The sequence below is a fragment of the Lissotriton helveticus genome, chromosome 4_1, assembly GCF_964261635.1.
Source record: "Lissotriton helveticus chromosome 4_1, aLisHel1.1, whole genome shotgun sequence".
NCBI lineage: Eukaryota > Metazoa > Chordata > Amphibia > Caudata > Salamandridae > Lissotriton > Lissotriton helveticus.
Genome location: NC_136063.1, coordinates 466,782,647 through 466,801,951, shown reverse-complemented (window position 1 = coordinate 466,801,951; position 19,305 = coordinate 466,782,647). Strand labels below are relative to the sequence as shown.

Genomic DNA, 19,305 nt, shown 5'->3' with positions numbered 1-19,305 from the left:
CTAAGGTTAGCATTGTGGAAGCCTCTTCCGTAATGCTAGCCTTCACTCAGTCAGTAAGCCTGTAAATGTTGTGCTTTTCAAGTGGACTATCCCCAGTATCAATGCTATGAGTGCACCAATGGGTGACTACTAGGGTGAGTAAAAACAGAGTTGCAAACTGTCCCAGTAACTGGTGACAGTCACTCTGTTGCTCTAGGGTCTGTGTAGGTGCGAGGATCACACTATCCACTGGCCCATCCTGCTCCTGGGCAGACAGGAGACCAGGGAGAGGTTCACTCTCCTCTTCCACCCCATCACCGGTGGCCAAGAGCATGGTCAACTCAATGGCCAACTCAAAAAGTGGAGTTTGAGGCAGCTCATGTGCAGTGGTTTCTAGGAGTCTGCAAGGCTACTAGGAGGTGACATCACTCTTGCTCTCCTTCACTTCAAATAGGCCAGACCACTTGTCTTGTACAGCACAGGGTTCTACTGGCTCCATCACTCACACCTTTTCGCCAAGATAAAACTCAACTAGAGTGGTATTGTGGTCATACTAATGTTTCAAAACAGACCTAAAACAATCACACCACCCCAGAAAAATCTCCAAGCAATATTAACCTCATTTGATAAGGCTCCCTTTAATCCACAAGACTGCCACAAACAAGAAAAATACTCGTATGGTTACATTTATCTTACACCAAAATAAATATTTCCATCACATATTATTAACTGTTCTATTAACTAATGACACAATTTGGTTTCTTTTGATGCTTTTATTTTTTTTAAGTGCCTCTTTGTAGTGCTTGGAGTGGTCTTTTAGATATTGTAAACAATACTGACAAACATATGTTTTGTATAAAAGAGACATACTAAATAGGGTACTGTATGTTGCTTCCTCTGTATAAAGCTCTGTAGATAATAAAGCTGAGACGAACTGGTTCCAGTTCTCTTCTGACCTAAAGCAAAATATGTATACGTTAGCAACAATTTTTTCATATGCTATAAAATCTTAATGATAAGTGGCATGTCAGGAGTGTACTCTAAATTTAATAAAATATGTAACTAATGTTTCATTAAAATTAACATTACAATTTAATTATATCTGTCAACATGAAAACACGCCAAACAATTGGCTCTCCTACTACATTTTTGAAGGCACAATAAACATCAATAGATATTTCACTTGGCAACAGAAGCCCTGCACTAACATAATGTTTAAGAAAATTCTCAGACCTCTGCAAGCCATTAGTCTATAGCTTTTGAGAAAACACTAAGAAGTTCTACTGAATGAATCCAAAAAAGGAATGACTGGAGAGCTGCATAGGAATCTTATCATGAAGTAACTAAAAAAACAACACTCAGTCTTTATAAGGTACATGCATAAAGAATTTTTTAAAACAAAGAAAGGCTGTAGGCCTATAGGACAGTCACACTAGTATTTATCTGTATTAGTTAGACCCAGATACTCAACTGTTTGTGATTCTACCACCAATGAATCACTACACAAAACTACTTAGCACATACAGCACAAGAGTGTCTATTATCTACACGTGTTATCATTGATAATATCATTAATCTTTTTTTAGAAACTTCACGTTTTCATCATTGATGATGCCCAGACAGCATAATTGATATAGACCAAATATGTACACTCCAGTAATTAGGAGTTGGATAATTTATATAAGTAATACGCTTGAGTCACGGAATCTTGATGAAAAAAACTTGATTTATTTCTATTCTTTTTGTAGAGGTTGCACTCTGAACCCAGTAGATGGTAGCTGTTGCTTTGGCTCCATGGAAGAGCAATATAATTGATCATAATGAATTCACTTCTGATGAAGAAGATGGAGGGTTGGAATAAATAAATTGGGAGTTGAACATAGAATATTTGGTGACTCATCTTTGATATGACTGTCTGGGATCCAGTCAATAACAACGCAAAGCCTAACTAAAGATGATATTATCAATGATAACACATGTGTGGATAATAGATGCTCCTGTCCTGTATGTGCTTCATGCAAAATGAACTTGTATACTTTTAGTAGGAAACCAGATTGTTGAGCAATGGGGAAGAGAGGCTGCTTTGTTGATGTGAGCTGCCGCAGAGAGCGCAAAACATTGTGATTCCTTTTACTGAAACTGTGGTTTGTGCAGAATACCAAAACATACTTAATAGCACAGCATACACAGCCAAGTTCTTCCTCACTGACAAATGTAGGCGAAACTAAAAAAATCCAGCGGCGACTGTTCCATATGGACTAATAAGCAGGGGAGGCTCCACCCCTATGGTGGAGGCACGTCGACCCACTACTTTCTCGCAGTGCGAGAAGCAGAAACATAAAATGTTAATTCATTTTACTTATTATCATTTTATGTTTGCGTTGCGGGTGGGCGGGCTGCTCTGCTCTCTGGGCAGGGCAGGTAAGGAGTAGTATGCCCACTCCTGGGTGCACAAAGACTGTTTTTTTGGGCCTCCCAAGCCAGTCATGTGCACATTTCCCTTCTCCATACAGGCTGCTTCTTGCTGCGCTGTGATTGGCTTAGGGGAGGGAGCCAGGCTGCCTGCTTCCTGTCCCGAGACGAGAAGGCGCGGGACCCGGCCTCAATGTAAGTTTACATTTTCTTTTTAATTACCCCTCTCCCCCCCTGTCCTCCCCGCGGCCCCCTTCCTCGTGAGCCATGCCAGCCACGACTGCTAATAAGCGTTACCCTGCCCCCGCTGAAGGTGCAGCCAAAGTGAAAAATAAAATGGTAATAAACTGTGTTTATTACCATTTAATTTTTTCTTCTGTAAGCCCGAGCTACAAGGGCGGGGCTTCTGTTGGAGATTGGCAGCAGAGACTGAAAAGAGTGGAGACGACAGTTTAAAGGGTGCATGTCACTTTGGCCAGCTGTCTTGCGGCAGCCAGGCTGACATGCGCACTTTAAACCTCTCCAACCCAAGTTGTCTAAGACAGCTGGGAGGAGAGAAGGCATAGGTCCCCAGTGCTTAAAGGGGCGTAAAGTCCACCCTCTCCAACCAATCCTGGTGCTTTTCTCATGCTGTTAACATTAATAGCAACATGAGAAAATCATCTGGAGTGGTACAGGGAAGTTGACTCAGACTCCTGCTGGAACTGCAGAGGAACACTGAGGACGCAGTACGGGTAAGAAAACATTTTCATTTTGCTATACTTTTTTGACCCACTGACAGGCACTATGAGAAACTCGCACTGCCTTCATCTTCAAGTCTGGAGATCTCGGTCGTGGATCGTTATAAGCACTGTTTACAACAAGCCACAATTGAGAGCTTTGGCACGGAGTCTAAAGGCAGCGCTGGTGTCCCAGTCACTGTTTGCTCGCCTCACCACCTAATATTGTCACCAGCCGCTACTGAAAAAGCAACAGTAGGTGAGAAATACATAATTTAAAAATGTCAAGCCAATTTTCTTAAAAGGAAGAATATTTATTGACTAGAGACACCAAAATGAAGAACGGAACGAACGCATCAGGAGTAAGCCAAGAACGATTCCATATGAAACAATAAGCCCCTGAGGTGGAGTAGACAAGAACCCCGGTACAATCCACAAACAGCAATGGTGCACAACCAAATTATTGGCTGACCCTAGTAATAGTTATGGAGGACTAGAATCAAGGTGTCCTATAATTCATCCCGGTTGTAAGGTTTACCTTCACTCTGAAAAATGCACATTTTCAGCTGCGTGGTCATGCAACATGCCTGAAGCTTGTGTTCAAAAGCGCAAAATGCTAAAATACACTTGTCATGTATTATATTTTCCAGAGAGGTTAGGCACCATGTCCCAACTTTTATGGTTCCAAACTTTTTATTAAAGTTTTATGGCATACATATACCTCACCTACATCCAATATCCTGGCGAAGGGGAGACTTGTGGGAGAGAGTCAACTCAGGAAAGAACCAGTGCGATAGGAAGAGGAAAGAAGTGGAGCAGGGAATGTTCAGGGAGGGGAAGGGAGGTAAAGGAGATAAGGGGGTGAGGACAACTTGCATTTAACTCTGATGTGGACAAGATCGTGATTTGAGTAGGATGGAGTCAGACGCAGGGTTGAAAGAGTTCCCTTGCAGTCACGTCAGGGTGGAACTCAAATTTTGTGAGTCAAAGGACCCGCAGGTAGAGGGGGCAGGTACGTTTTCTGAAGTCCTGTGCTAGAAAGCAGACATACGGGGGCCATATTATGTCAAACTGCAGCAGGCTGGACTCTACGGCTGCGGTAGTCTTTTGCAGTCATAGTAGATCCCACAGTTTGTGTAGCCAGTCTGCGTGAGTGGATGTTTTGTCTGTACCCAACGAGTCATCATCGCTTGTTTCACTACACAGAGAACAGCCTTCCCTTTTCAAGAGTACAGTGGGTAAGTGTGGATATTGGGTAGGACCAGCAGAATGTACCTCGGGAAGCGAGGGAGGTTTGTGTCGAAGATTTCATTAATGTCATGGAGGACCTCGTCCCAATAGCTGTGTAGCTTGGGACAGCGCAATAGAAGATGGGTGAGCCTGCTAAACTTGCTGCAAGATCACCAGCATGTGTCCGTTGCATCGTCACCATGTTGCCAATCTAGCCAGGGTGTAGTACCAGGAATGGGTGGTTTTGAGCATAGTTTTCTGTGATGCGGAGGAATGAGCAGAGGAGCAGGTTCAGTGCAGGATGTCGGCCCATTCTTTAGAAGCAGGAGTGGCCTCCTGGTCTGAGCTGGAGGTTTGGCGGCTTGAATGGTTTTGTCAAAAAGCCGTAGGTGTCCAAGAGTAATCGTTTGTTGCTATCTCCGGTGATCATCCATTTTTCAATTAGTGTCAGTTTACGACTAGCATGACAGTGAACCTGGGGTCAGGTAACCCAATTTTGGACTCCTGTGTACCGCCATTCTTCCTGAGCCTGAAGACCATAGAAATCTTGTAGCTAGGAATAGGTCTGGAAATCAGTGTGGTCAAACAAATCACCCAGTCTCTTGCAGCCTGCTTCCTGCCAGGCATGATAGCCTTTTACAGCGTGAGCCGGTGGAAAGTCAGGGTTGCAAATAAGTTGCGTGAGTGGCCGACACAGGTGAGGGGAGCTCACTCTTGATGAACAATGTATCCCAGGCTGCCATGGTGTCTTGGACTACTGGGGAGATGCAAACCCTAGGCAGTATGACTCCTAGGGCGCAGGTTTTTTTTCCAGATGTGGATACCAGCCACAGCTTGGTCCAGAAAGCATCAATGCTTCCCTTTAAGGCATCTGGCCCATTCAACCTTGTGAGGAAGTTGGACAGCGAGGTAGTAATTTAGTAGGTTCAGAATCCCGAGGCCAGCAGGTGCAACTGTCGCATTTGCTTTTTTTCCTTGCCACCCACGACTGCTTACCCTCCCATATGAAGCTCGAAAAATTACTGAAGTGTGTGCAGAGTGAGGGAGATGGGTTTGGAAGGAATGATCTGCATGATGTAGAGGATTTTGGGTAACAATGTCATTTTTACTGCTATCCTCCCCCAACCAGGAAAGGCCTCCATACATCTAGGCCTGCAGTTCTGAGTGTGCGGTGTTCAGCAAGTCTACATAATTTCTTTCCACTGTCTTGCTTAGGGAGGGACAGATTTTAAATCCAAGGTATAGCAGCCAGTGCATAGACCAGGTGAGTGAGTGGGAGAGTAACAGCTGTGCCCTGTCCTGAGCCGAGACTGTGAGATCTCGCCCCATTTTACAAGGGGGGAGGGGGGGAACTGAGGGGGGGTTCGAGATAATGCTGGGTTAAAGTGACTGAAAGCAGGCGCTGGTGTTATGGGGATGGCCGTGCTGCTTAAAAAAACACAACCGGTTTCAGCTAAAGCAGCACATGTCTGGCCTGCAGTAAGTGAAACTCAATAAAGTAAATAGTGCTTACAGATCCCACAGGTCCAGTGTAACAACCGAAGTAAAAGCGCCAGTCACCATAGGAGCTTACAAAGGAAGGTAAGGCAGTACTAAAGCGGGCCTATTAACTAATCAAAAGGCAGCATTTACCAAAGACAATGATGCAAGCCAATAAAAAATATGGGAGGAGAGTGGGTGCGGCTTCTCTCCCATACTCTACTACAGCAGTCTCGCAGTGCGAGCAGCGCATGCGTGCTGCCGCTAGGCTCAACCAAAAAATGGGCCTGGCGTCAAACAAGCAGTAGTGCGCAACGTAACTTTCAAGGAAGAAAGTGCAAAAACTGATAAACTGCAACCCCTGGCAAACAAATAGGTCTACAAAAGTTCATGGAGAACTGCACACCAAAAATACTGCAAACTCTAAGGAAAAATCCAATGATTCTCAAATGTTCCTGCTAGTGCGTGCTACACAGTGTTAGAGGGCTGCTGGTCCCTCATCTGAACACGAATGTGTGTGATTGATCAAGCGCGATAGGCTGAAAAGAACCATGTGCACAGCTGATAAATGGTTTGCTGACTTCACGAAGTTTGTGCCAAGCAAATTTAAACTATCCTAAACAATATTACAAAAACAACAATATTCTCATGTGGTGTCTCAATCAATTTTCATTCAATTAATGAAACCTTGAAGTTTATAGGCAACTCATTAAATCAGTGACAATATGATTGTATATTGACAATTATTTGCACTATAGTTCAATGTTCCAACAACCATTAAAAGTAAATATTATCTATGTTTATATTACAGTGTCCCCTGAAGAAGGGACTTAAGGTTCCCAAATGCATTGGGTACAGGGTCATCAAACGCAACGTCAATTAAGATCATTGTAATTTTGTTTGAGTTGTGCAATTGTTATTGATGTATCAACAATTATGATACAACCATATTGTCAATGATTTAATGAGTTGCCTATAAACTTTAATGTTTCATGAATTTAAAGAAAATTGATTGAAACACCACATGAGAATATTGTTGTTTTGTTATATTGTTTAGTATAGTTTAAATTTGCTTGCCACAAACTTCGTGAAGTCAGCAAAACATTTATCAGCTGAGCACACGGTTCTTTTCAGGCTATCAGGCTTAAACAATCACACACAAACAAATAGGTCTGCCTTGTCAAGGCTGAAATATTTATTGTTTTTTTGCAAGCATAGATAATGGTCAGGTCTTTAAGTGGGCCGGGTCTCACCGTAGCTGGGCACCAGCACTTTCTTAGAGGGGGCCACAAAACGTGTCTTTATCAGGCTCTATTTTGTGCCCTGGCACAGGTGGTACTTTTTTTCGGACTGCAGTGACACCAGGCACATCAATGCGCGCGTGCTCACACTGCTCACTTCTCACTAGTGGAGAAGTTACGGGATGACGTCATGCCAGGTGAGCGCTGTAGAGGAAGGGACATCCTTTAAAGAGAGTCATTTTCTCTCTGGTTTTCCCTTCTCTTTTTGAAACACAGGAGCAGCAACACCGTCGTGGTGTCACCAGGGCTTTAAGTGGAAGCTTATTCAATATTATAGACAAGCCATAGTTGCTGCTTATTTATCTTATGCAACTAACAACCATTGACAAAGCCAAGTCCTGACTTGTTGTAGGTATGATGTTACTTGTTTTATCATATATCTGGATGCAATGACAGAAACAGCAAAATAAAAGTTGGGCGGCACACTATGCTAAGCACAAATTTTTACCCTATGTGTTTTTAAGCCACACCCTTAATTACATAGGCAACACCTCTTTGAGAGACCTCCAGTTTTTTAATTCCACGTAAAGCCCTGTTAATAGTCATTAAGATTTTAAAAGTAAAAATCCCACCATCTAAAGATGATGGGTAAAGTTTTGAACAGAAAATTACCCCTCAGGATAAAAAAATCAAATTAAAACAAATCTAACGAAATTAGAGATTGCCACAATATCACTGCCATGAAAGTGGCCTCATTTCTAAACTGATCTTCTCATTTGCACTCCCAGTCAAGAAAGCTAATGGATGAGGTGGGTTAACCCACTGACCCATGCGGTTATGGGTTCAAAATGTGTATAACAAGAAAATACCTATGGGCGAAAAAAGCTGGCTGAAACATCTAATGTTCGTAAAATCAAAAGATATTGACTGGAGCCAAATCAAGATGATGGTACTCCACGTGTGACGTAGCAAGCGTCCATCTGATAAGTGGTTAATTACCACCCCGATCAACAAGAGGTCATGCTTCGACATCCTTTGAGGAACAACGCTTGTGAAGCTTGTCAGAAAGAGAAGTGGGTATTTTTTTAACCAAATACCCGTTTATTAAAACGTGTTTGCTGTTTTGTGAAACAATTGTTTGCGATTGATATCTGAATTTGTAGAGCTTTCTCCTCCTCCTCCTAAAGCAACAATGACTGGGAACGTAAAGCAGCAAAGGTAAGTAACTTGGTCAGAGATGTCGGTGCGCTGGATTTATCTGCCTGTGGTCTCTTTTGTTGCTTGTCAATAATAGAGTCCCTTCAGAATGATGATAGCATTTGGGCAAAACAACATCATTCAAATCCCTGATCCTCCAGGCACTCACTGGCTGGAGAGGGCTGACCCATGGCACCATGCTGAATGCTGTAGTGAGCAGAGGAAAATATGATGGATAAAAGAGAAATGGGCAAAGAGTGCTGGCTGAAAGCCACAATAAGTAAGTACATGTATACATGATTTCAGTAGAATCAAAAGGTCTTGGCTAGCAAACATTCTAACAATGAAATATACCTCATCTAGGCGTGAATTAAGATCTAAGAATGTTAGCCTGAACTCTGAGGGGGCTAAAGAGGGTTTAATTTTTCTCAGCCAGCAAAACTGGTAAACACATGATTTTGAGATGTTTTCAATGTGTGGCATAAAACACCTGTCTGAATCAAAAGTAAAACTCAGAAATCTGTCTTTAGAGACAAGACTTGTACTATTAATATAGTGAGAGCTGGGCAATAAGTCACATTTGAACAGCAGTTAGGAAGAAAATATGCTCAATTTTTGAGAGATGGAGTAGAGACATCTAGTCCTTGAATGTACCAAAACAGTCCAGCAGATGAACACCCTTCGTAGAGGACCACTTAAGATACAAATCAGTGCCATTGGTATGAATGTATGCATGGATAAAGATGCAAGTATCAGCCGCCACCTTTCCAAAGAGATATGCTGCACATCCATGCAGGATTAAATAAAGGATGGAACTGCCCCACAGTCTACCACATATATCTGAGGCCATGGAGAAAGTGAGGAGGATCAGCAAACTGAAATTCTGATCACTGAGCATAAACATAACTAAATAACTAAAATAAATTAATAAAATGCTATGTCATTTGTAAAGAGCATGGCTACCTAAAATAGGTTTTCCAGCTCTGGCATCTTCATTAAACCCACCAGAATTACTGAAGCCACAGGAGACTGTTAATGAGAAGGTGGGAACAGCCACGTTTTTGATGCTCACGAAAAACTATCAGAGATTTACAAGTTCTCAATAATTGTGGCAAAGTGTTTGACAGTTTTGGTCCCCGATATGCAAATGCCCAACCACCTTGGTGGGTTCTCTCAACTCTGGGGACTGCAGCCAGCTCCAAGTGGCTGGAACTGAGCTGGCATTTGGGTGTTACCTGGACATAAAAGGTCCCACACATAACAGCCCTGCTTTGAAAAGACATTTAGGCATTTAGCACAAAGCTTTAAATTGAAGCAGACGGACGTTTAACTGGCAGCCAGTGAAGGGTGTGTAACATACCGGCTCATACAGTAAATCTGGGTGGATGGAGTAGGAGTAGTGCAGCCGCATTCTGTATGGTCTGAAGCCGCTTAAGCAGGGAAGTAGCAGCACCGAGGTATAGAACATTTCCGTAGTCCAGTCTAGACATTACAAAGGAATGGACTACTGTTCTTCGAGCTGGGGCCCGAAGGCACATCAAGAATTTCCTTAGCCACAAAGGATACAGATGGCTGCTACTTAGCGGATCTGATGGCTCATAGACCGCTTGTCATCAAGCCATACTCACAGATTATTTACCACCTGGACTGGCAGATGGCCACAGGGGAGGACCCCAGAGGTGGGGTTGATTGCCCACCAGCAGAACCTCCCTTTTATTCCTATTCAACTTTAGTGAATTTCCATGCATCCAAAATGAAACTTGGGCAAGACAGCAGTTAACAGATTCTCCCTTGCGGTTATCCTGAGATTAGGATACCATAATTTGTGTATCTTCTGCATATAAAAACAATGTCAGCAGGTAGGATTCTACAATCTCCACTAAAAGTCTTGCAAACAGTTGAAAAGTAGGGGGCTCAAGGTTGAGCCTTGTGGCACCCTGGCAGCTAGGTGGTGAGAGTTCGATCTATGATGAGCTGAATACACCCGAAAGGTGCAGGCTTGTATGAAGGAGCTCAGCCACCTCAGGGCTGTGCCATACACCCAGGTCTCCTAATCTGGTAAATAAGGTGGAATGGCTCACAGTGTCGATAGTGGCACCAAGATCCAAAAGGATCAGTGCCATAGTACCCTCTTTATCTACTTGGCAACACAGATATTCAGTGACTCCAAGGAGGACTGATACTTTCCAATGCCAGGCCTAAAGCCTGAAAGCACAGAATGTAATAGACCACTTAATTCAATGAGGGAGGAAAGCTGAAGATAAACATGTTTATCCAACACATTAGCCAATGTGGGCAGGAGTGATATAGGCCTATAACTTGACCATTCCAGAGGGTTAAAGTATTTTTTTTGTATTGGTCTAACTAAAGCACGCTTTTATGTAAGCAGAAAAAGCCTTCCAACAAGGAGGAATTTAACAATTAGGTAAATTGCTCCAGAGCTTCAAAACAAAGGGGGGGGGGGGTGGTACCAAGGGTCAAGTGGAGAGCCATAATTGATAGTTGCAAGTAGAGAGCTACATAAAATCACATCTAGGGGCTGGAAAAGGATCTGTGAACAAACAATTAGAGGCAACTTCAGGAGAGTTCACTGACGAGGACCCACAAATGATGCCCGAATGCCTGCTATTTTGTTAAAAAAGAAATCATCGATTTCATTACATTGCACTTGCGTGAGTAGAGTAGCAGGGATGGTCCTAGCCTGATTCGAGAGATTCTTAACTACCCTAAATAGAGTTTTAGGGCAGTTTATATCTGCTGTGATTCTATCCAAATAGAATTTAGCTTTTGCAATGCTACATTCTTTCTGATACGGTTTTAAAGCTTCTTTACATCTCAATTTATCCTCATGAATGTAGGTTGTGCGTCAACCCCTTTCTAGCTTTTTGCACAATTATTTTGTTTGCTGCAATGAAACACTGAACCACGGGCAGGGGGAGAGTTTGATGAAGGTTTATGCTAGAGGTAGGAAATAGCACATCCAGAGAGAGTCTAATCCAAGAATCTAGGGTATGACAGTCCGCTTCTACTGACTCACTAAAAGCGGGACAGTTAGCTTTAAGTAAAGAGTTGAGGGCTGAAACATTGAACTTTGACCATCTCCTGCCAAGAAATGTCTTCGGAGCCTTTCTCAACTGTGGTCTCGATTGGGTCCACAACGAAAAAAAACTACACAGCGATCCATCCATGTTAAAGGAATAGGCTGATCAGTTTGAAAACCACTATAATGAGTAAATATAGGTTCCAGCATATGGACGGCTATGTGAGTAGGTGAGTTCAAAATAAGATGAACATTAAGAGTCGCAAGGCTGTCTATAACAGACGAAGCTATGCCGCAGTCTGCTTTATCAAAATGGATGTTGAGGTCTCCTAGTATAGTGAAGTTAGAAAATGTAAGAATGGGCGATACAAGAACGTCCGAGATAGTAGAGCTCAAATTAGCAGTAGTGCCAGGTGAACAATAGATAAGACCTCCAAAGTAAAATTCTTAGTCAAAAACAGTGAAAAAAAAGAAGAGATTCGTACTCGGGGATAACCAATTTGTTTATTTTACACATAAAACAATCTTTAAAACGAATAGCAATGCCTCCTATTCTTTTGGATTCATGGTCTTGTCTCAGGATGCAATAGGAAGGGGGCAATGCTTAAATGACCTCTTGTCCTGAAGCCTCAATAAGCTAAGATTCTGTTAAGAAAACCACATCAGGGTCATGGTCTATAAGAAAATAAAACATGTCCCAATAATGTTTTGCATGTGAGCGACAGCTTATACAAAAAAAATTCAAACCATGGTAATTCTGGGCAAGGTCAGATTTACCGTGCTCCAGAAGAGGGCGCAGGTTTTGAGTGCAGGGGTGTAGTCTTGACCTTGCTATGGGAGCACTTTTTAACTGCTGCCATCTGGTCTAAGTCAGAGGGCTCAGTGGAAACAGTTGAGCAGCAGAGTAGGTGGTCATACCTAAAGACAATGGGGCAGCATTCCTGGCCGCAGGACCCGCTCAGACGGGCCCAGATGGGCTTGCCTTTGGCACACCCACTGCACGCATCCACACCATATCCGAGTTTCATAGAAGGGACCAGGAACAGCTGATGATCCAAGAAGCGTCCAGAGCGCTAACCACTCTTCCCTAATGGACCAAGGTTTGGCCTCTAACCAATAAAATCCCCCACAAAAATGAGCATCTTCGGTACCCTTGAGTTCACAATTCACATCCCCAAATTCAACAGTCTTTAAAAAGCACTCTTCAAATATTAACATTTTTATAAAAATCCCAAAGGTTGATCTGATAGTCGTGAGGAGAGTCCCCGACTTCTACCTGTATGTCTGATAACTGAGTGTACACAGCATCATCCACCATTTGCATTGCCCCTGTGTGAGAGCATCTTTGAGTAATGAAACCGGATTAAAAAACAACCTACAAAAAATTGGGCTTACTGATGTCATTCTAGAGTTGACTATGTTCAAGAAGCATACCGAAAAACAGAAGAGAAGTGAAATATAGAGCATACACCAGAATGTTGATGTACAACGCAGGTTTTTTCAACAGGATCAGTTTGTGGCTTTTTCCCAGCAAACCAGGAATCATTTTGAGAGCCAAGTATTTAGGATGGGAAGCCATCATTTGAAAAGCACAATTTTCTTTAAATTTCTTTCGCTGGGAAAACTGAATACAATATGGCATATTTTGAGATGTAAATATTTAGATGTATTTATATAGCGTAATTAATCACAATATGCAATGCATGTTATTGTATTTTATAAAGAATTTACATACTTTATCATGTAATTGATAACAGAAAAGAAGTCAAACAGAGTATACACCAGAATGTTAGTGTACAATATGGGCTTTTTAACGGGGTCAGTATGAGGCTTTTTTTTCAGCAAATCCGGAAGCATAACGAGAGCTGAATATGTATTTAGGATGGGAAGCCATCATTAGGAGGAGAATTAGGAATTTGCTTCAAAAATTCAGCAAGTACAACGCCATCAATTCACATTGATTTAATGGAGTCCAAGTTGTAACAAACAAACAAGTTACTGGCGTTTGGTAACACACTTTCTCGTAGAGATTATCTAGCAGCAGATTCTATCCCTTTTCAATATTCCCCAGACGTTGTACTGGAATGGAATGTCTTTCATAATATCTCTGTGCCAGACCGTGTCATCTAGAAGCTCTGAAATTATGCCATTCGGCTCCAGAAATGACGTGTGGGGCCTATAAAGATGCCACTCCCATGCACTGCAGTTGCTTTCGGGACCGTCCGCGCCTCCAGATTTGGAGCCCCCAAAAAAACTGATCTATCTGTGTGTATATTCGTAGATGTAGATCTTATTAAAGGATAGAGCTCAACAACAGAAAGGGGAGGATAGAAGGGTCGATGAGGAATCTGCGTCTAAATAGTCTCTACCAAAAAGAGCAGAGTCTCTACTTAAAAGAGCATTTCCAAAGGTAAGTAACTTTTTCTTCTGATAGAGACTTCTAGCTGCAGATTCATCCCCTTTTAAATAGATACAAAACCAGTAACTAAGGGAGGAGACATGCAGATGGTCTCAAGACAGGAAGTTCTGCACGACAGAGTGGGCAAAGTGTTCTTATCGACAGACTTCGCTGTCCAGACAATAGTGCTTTGTGAATGTATGGAGGGACACCCATGTAGCGGCCTTGCACGTCTAGGACAGGGGCGCCGCATGCTAACACAGTGGTAGCACCTTCGGTTCTGGTGGAACAGACACGCAATCCTTATGGAGGCTGCTCCTTTGCCATTGCATAACAGATCTTAATGCAGAGCACGATCCAGCGAGATGATATACTCTGCACAGACTGGCTTTTTTTGGCTCTGGGAAACCCCTCGAAGAGCCAATCGTCCACCTGGTGGTATTTGTTGAGATCAATGTAGAAGCTGAGCTCTCTCTTAGGGTCAAAGAGATCAAGCCTCTCCTCCTCCTTAGAGGGGTGAGTTGGAGCACAGAATGCTGGTAGAGTGATGTATTAGCCGACGTGGAACAGCGTCACAACATTTGGGAGACGTATGCTCTAGTACACAGAACATGCCTGTCAGGAAAGTAGATAGAGTATAGAGAATAAACGCACAAAGCCTAAGGCTCACTTGCACGCCGTGCTAAAGTGATGGCAACTAGGAAAACAGTTTAAATGGTGAGAAGGTAAAAAGGACATCTATGGACCGGCTTGAATGGAGTACACATCAGAAACGTAAGGACAAGATTGAGGTCGCATTGGGGTATAACAAATGGGGACAGGGAAAGAAGTTGCAGCCCTTTAAAAAAATGCATCACAACAGGTAATTTATATAAAGGGTGCTGATAAGGAATCCATAAGAAGGAAGAGTGCTGAAAGATATCCTTTCACTGTGCTAAGAGCAAAGTCTTGCTAGGCAAGAGACAGCAAAATAATAAATGATTAGGCAGTTTGGCCTGAAAGGGTTCAATCTAGTGAGCGCCTCACCAAACCAAAAATTTGTCCCAACGACATGTGTGTACAGTTTTCGTTGAGGGATGCCTGGCTGCCAAGATGATATCAACCACTTCCAGAGGAAGGTCAAAGGTGTTCAGCTGTCGCCATTTAATCTCCATGCATGGGGTGGAAAACCTGACCATTCTGCTGTGACAGCAGATCCTCCTGGTGTGGCAACCTGATCGGAGGACAGATGCTCAAGCCCAGGAGTTTCGTATACCATACTCTCTGCACCCAGTCTAGAGCCACTAGAATGACTTGGGCCCAGGGGGCTTTTAGTTGGGGTCTGCTGGCAAGCAGACCACTTGGAAGTGGGAGCAAAGCTTCAAGGGTTGCGGTCGGCACTGCAGGGGCCAACGACCGACACAAGAACTGCACCGCCAGCAGCACAGAGGCAGCCGGGTGCAAGATGTAGAGCTTACGTCGGGGTTTCTGGGCATCTCAGTGGAGACCGTCTGTTTCGGAAAGCTGCAGGCTTGGTCAGGGGGTGGGGCGACCCACGACTGGAAGGGCGACTGGGGTTCTGGGAGAATGCTTGGACACTGTGGATTGGCCACCCAAGGCCCAGAAGGCGTTGGAAGGCTGGGGTGGGGTGTCTTAGGCACCGAAGTCGGTTTCCTTAGGCTGTGATTGGTCGCGGTAGGCATCAGCCGGACATACTTTCTGGACCGCATCGGTCAAGGGAACAATAGTTTTACCATCTTTAGTCACGGTCAGAAGCACCCTTCAAGTAAAGGCTGCAGGTTTAGTTTCAAAGCTTGTGGGAAGTCAAAGGTCACCAGATCCCAAATGAGGATTGCTGGGGGGACCTATTTGGCGTATGGGGCCACTCGACTTTGGCCAGTGGTAGGCGAGTACAGAGTGCTGCAGAATCGCGGAGTCCGGACTCTCAAAGTTAGTCTTTGGTTTGAGCAAATCCAGTGCTCCCGGGAGACAGCCTTGTTAGTTGTGTGCAGGGCAGGTCCTTCAGTCTCTGGGGGTCTGTTGCTGCTTGACACGCTTGTTTTTTCGCTGTAGGCAGGTCCTGGTTGGGACAAGCTGGAAGGGCTGGGGACAAGTCAGTTGGTGTCCTCGGTTTCTTCTTGGGTCAGCACGGCTCTTCTGTCGTCCTTCTTTGACCCTCGAGTCTTAAGAGGCAAGGTTCAGGGTCACCCATATAAATTAAATTTAAAGGCATTAAAGAAGTGTGTAGGTTGGGCCAATGGGTCCCTTCCTTGGGATGGATACACACCCTATTTTGCTACCCTCTAGTGGGAGGGGGCATGAACCTCATCCTAATTGGCTGAGTCCACTCATCTTCAAGATGGAGGGGACTGAGATGTGTGCTTCACCTCGCTTCTCTCACCTGAGGGTTGAGGTTGGCAATGGTGGGCACACCTCCCTTCCTAGCTGGGATTTCCCGCAGAACCAGTGGGAGCCAGTTACTGGGGGTAGCGAGGGACAGCATTCAAAGGCAGCAGGCCTCCGAAGCTTCCCCTTTGTGGGCACAGCCCATCCTGGAGGAGGAGGCATGACACCTCTGCCCAGTATAGGCTTTGTTTCTGTGACCAGAGAGCGGAAGCGATCTACCCAGGGGTCCAGAAACCTGTCTGGTGGTGGCAATGGCAGGTAGCCATTCAGGAACCACGCGAGGGCTGGTCGATTTTTAGAGGGCATCTCTAAGATGCCCTCTGAGTGCATTTTACATTAAATTTAACACTAGGATCCATGTGGGTTTAATGTGCTGAGAAGTTTGCTACCAAACATCCAGTTTTTGGTAAAGCCATTATGGAGTTCGTAGTGACGAACTCCCAGACCATATATTCTTTATGGCTTTACTACACTTACAATGTCTATGAATGGACTAAGACACTGCAGAGGTACAGGGCTCATGCCACTGTACCCTCACCTTAGGACTAGTGCACCCTGCTAGAGGTGTGGCTTACCTAGGCATTAGGCAGTAGATTGCAGGCATGGAATGCAGGGGTGTGTGCTATGGTGACTCTTCACTTTTCCTGCACCAAAACACACACATCCTGCTGTGGCAGAGTGTGTGGTTAAAGGGGCAGGGCCTCTAAGGTTGGCACAATAGGTGCTGCAGCCCTCAGAGGCCTTTCTTGGTCACAGTGCCCTTGGTACCCATGGTACCTTTTACAAGGGGCTTGTCTGTGGCCAGGGGTGTGCCAATTGTGGATACAAAGGTACACTTTTGGAAAAGAACACAGGTTCTGGGAACCTGATTGGCGGGGACCCATTGTACATCAAGTCGAGTTGCATCAGATGTCAGGCATAAATAGGGTTAACCATGCAAAGAAAGGGAACCTTCCTACACACAGTGTGGACAATTTGAAGAAATAGCTGTGAAAAAACAGCCTTTGAGAGATGAGAGAAGCTCTGAATAGAGATGAGAAAAGCTCAGGATAAGAGAAGATGCAGATCAGTACTTAATTTGAGCCAGTGGTTTCTGGTGCTCAACACTCAAATGACAACACCGGCACTTGTTACAGCCACCACATGGTGGCGGTTTGACTAATTTCGAAATTAGCACAACAGTTGTTCAATATTTTAATATACATTAGAAATTAGTAACACCTGCCACCCAAGCTATTCTTATAGCTTTGGGTGGTCTGTATTAGTCTGAATTGTCACACTTGTAGGAGGAGTGTGATGGTTAGTAGTTGTGTAGATTATTTTATTGGAAGCGCCGGCAGGAGCAATGGCTGGTGCAAGCTGCAGTGGCCTCCGGATGAGGGCCCTGGAACTCATAATTTTTGTTTACAAATTAAGTACTGCTCCAAATCAACAACTAGAGGCTTGGAAAGAAAGGAACGGACATAAGCACATGGAAGTGGTGCATGCCATTTCAGGAGCAGAATGGTGTCAGTGCAAAGTATTTTAGCATCAGGCAGAGCAGTATGTATAAGCGATCACTTGCCCTCCTGTGCTTTTATGTCAGTACGTCCGGATTTGAGTGAGAGAACCAATCAGGCTCACAAACTTCATTTCTTTTCACAGCTGTGAATCATGTTTTTTTTAAATATTGAAATATGATAAAGCAGGTCTTTAATCCTAGTGGCCTATTTTAACTATGTCAATAGATACCATAGGTGGCATTTGATACAATCTTTTGCATGGTGCTAAAAAGTTTAGCACAGCATTTGGACTAAACGTGTGAACCAATTTATCTTTCATTTCAGAAGGTAAAACTAAAGATACTCTTAATGTTACAGACTGGCAATGCAGCTGTTATAGCAGAAACCTTCAAGCTAGTGAAGTAGAAGACAAAAATCAATAAAATAAGGTTTTGACCATCAAAATTGGTCAGAATGAACAAGTTACTTACCTTCAGTAAAGCATTATCTGGTAGAGACTATCTAGCTGCAGCTTCCTTACCTTTGAATTTCCCAGGCTTCAGGCTGGATCCGGAAACTTTTGCTGGGCAATAACCCTTGCGCATACTGTCGGGTGTCTCCATTCAGCTCAGAGTGACGTCGTCGGCATCGTCGGTTAGGACGTTGCGTAACCTATATGGGCGCAACTCAAGCACGTGGACAACAGTACTTTTCTTTTTTCCATGCCAGAAGTGCAGAGCCATCATGTAAAAGTTGTGTGCAAAACTAGGGCCCTGAAAAAAAGAGTAACCCTAGCCCTACAAAATTAGTCCGCAAAGTGGGGCGGCATGGGTGGGGCTGTAAGGAATCTGCAGCTAGATAGAGTCTCTTCCAGATAATGCGCTATCGAAGGTAAGTAACTTGTTCATCTGATAGAGACTTCAAGTTGCAGATTCCTTACCTTTGAATTAGGTACCCAACCCATACCATACCGGCGGTGGGTTGCGGACAAGTCCCTTACATTAGGAAGTCCTGCAGGACCAAATGGGCAAAATGCCCGTGCCTGTGACTGTCCAGGCAGTAGTGCTTGGCAAACGTGTGCAAGGAAGCGCACGTTACCGCCTGACAGATGTCAAGGACTGGGACACCCGAGCCAAGGCCGTAGTCGCAGCCTTTTCCCTGGTAGAATGGGCACTTAATCTCTCAGGGGGCTGCTTCTTGGCCAGGGCATAGCAGATCTTAATGCAGAGAATGACACAGCAAGAGATGATCCTTTTCTGCCCACCTGCCGCTTCTTAGCTCCCACCTACCCCACAAAGAGTTGGTCGTCCACCTGGTACTCTTTTGTGTAGTCAAGGTAGAACAACAATGCTCTTTTTGGTTCCTTTCAGTGGATACGCTCCTCTTTCTTAGAGGGATGCGGGGGGCAAGGAAAGTGGGAAGCATGATGGATTGACCCAGATGGAATGGGTTCACAACTTTAGGGAAGAATGATGCACGGGTGAGAAGCACCACTTTCTCTGGACAAGACATCATGTTTTAGGTGAAGAAGGGTTGACAGGTTCGGGTGGAGAACCCTCCCCTGATGCTGAGACAGAAGATCCTCCCAAAAGGGTAGCTTGATCCGAGTATCGATACTCAGAAGCTCTGGATACTAGACTCTCCTTGCCCAGTTCGAAGCAACAAGGATGACTTGAGCCCGGTTACTCCTGATCCACTTCAGAACCCTGGGCAGGAGTGGAATGGGTGGAAAAGCGCACTGCAG

At 44.2% G+C, this 19,305-nt stretch overlaps 1 protein-coding gene across 5 annotated transcripts in view; it reads right to left on the bottom strand.

The window, feature by feature from the left end:
• Positions 1–732: 732 nt before the first annotated feature.
• C4_1H8orf88 (chromosome 4_1 C8orf88 homolog) overlaps positions 733–19,305 on the bottom strand; it is an 847,684-nt gene continuing 829,111 nt past the window's right edge. For all 5 annotated transcript variants that reach the window (XM_078685592.1, XM_078685591.1, XM_078685590.1 and 2 more), the window contains one exon: positions 733–935. The gene's annotated coding sequence lies outside the window, so the exon portion shown is untranslated. The remainder of the gene's footprint in view (positions 936–19,305) is intronic.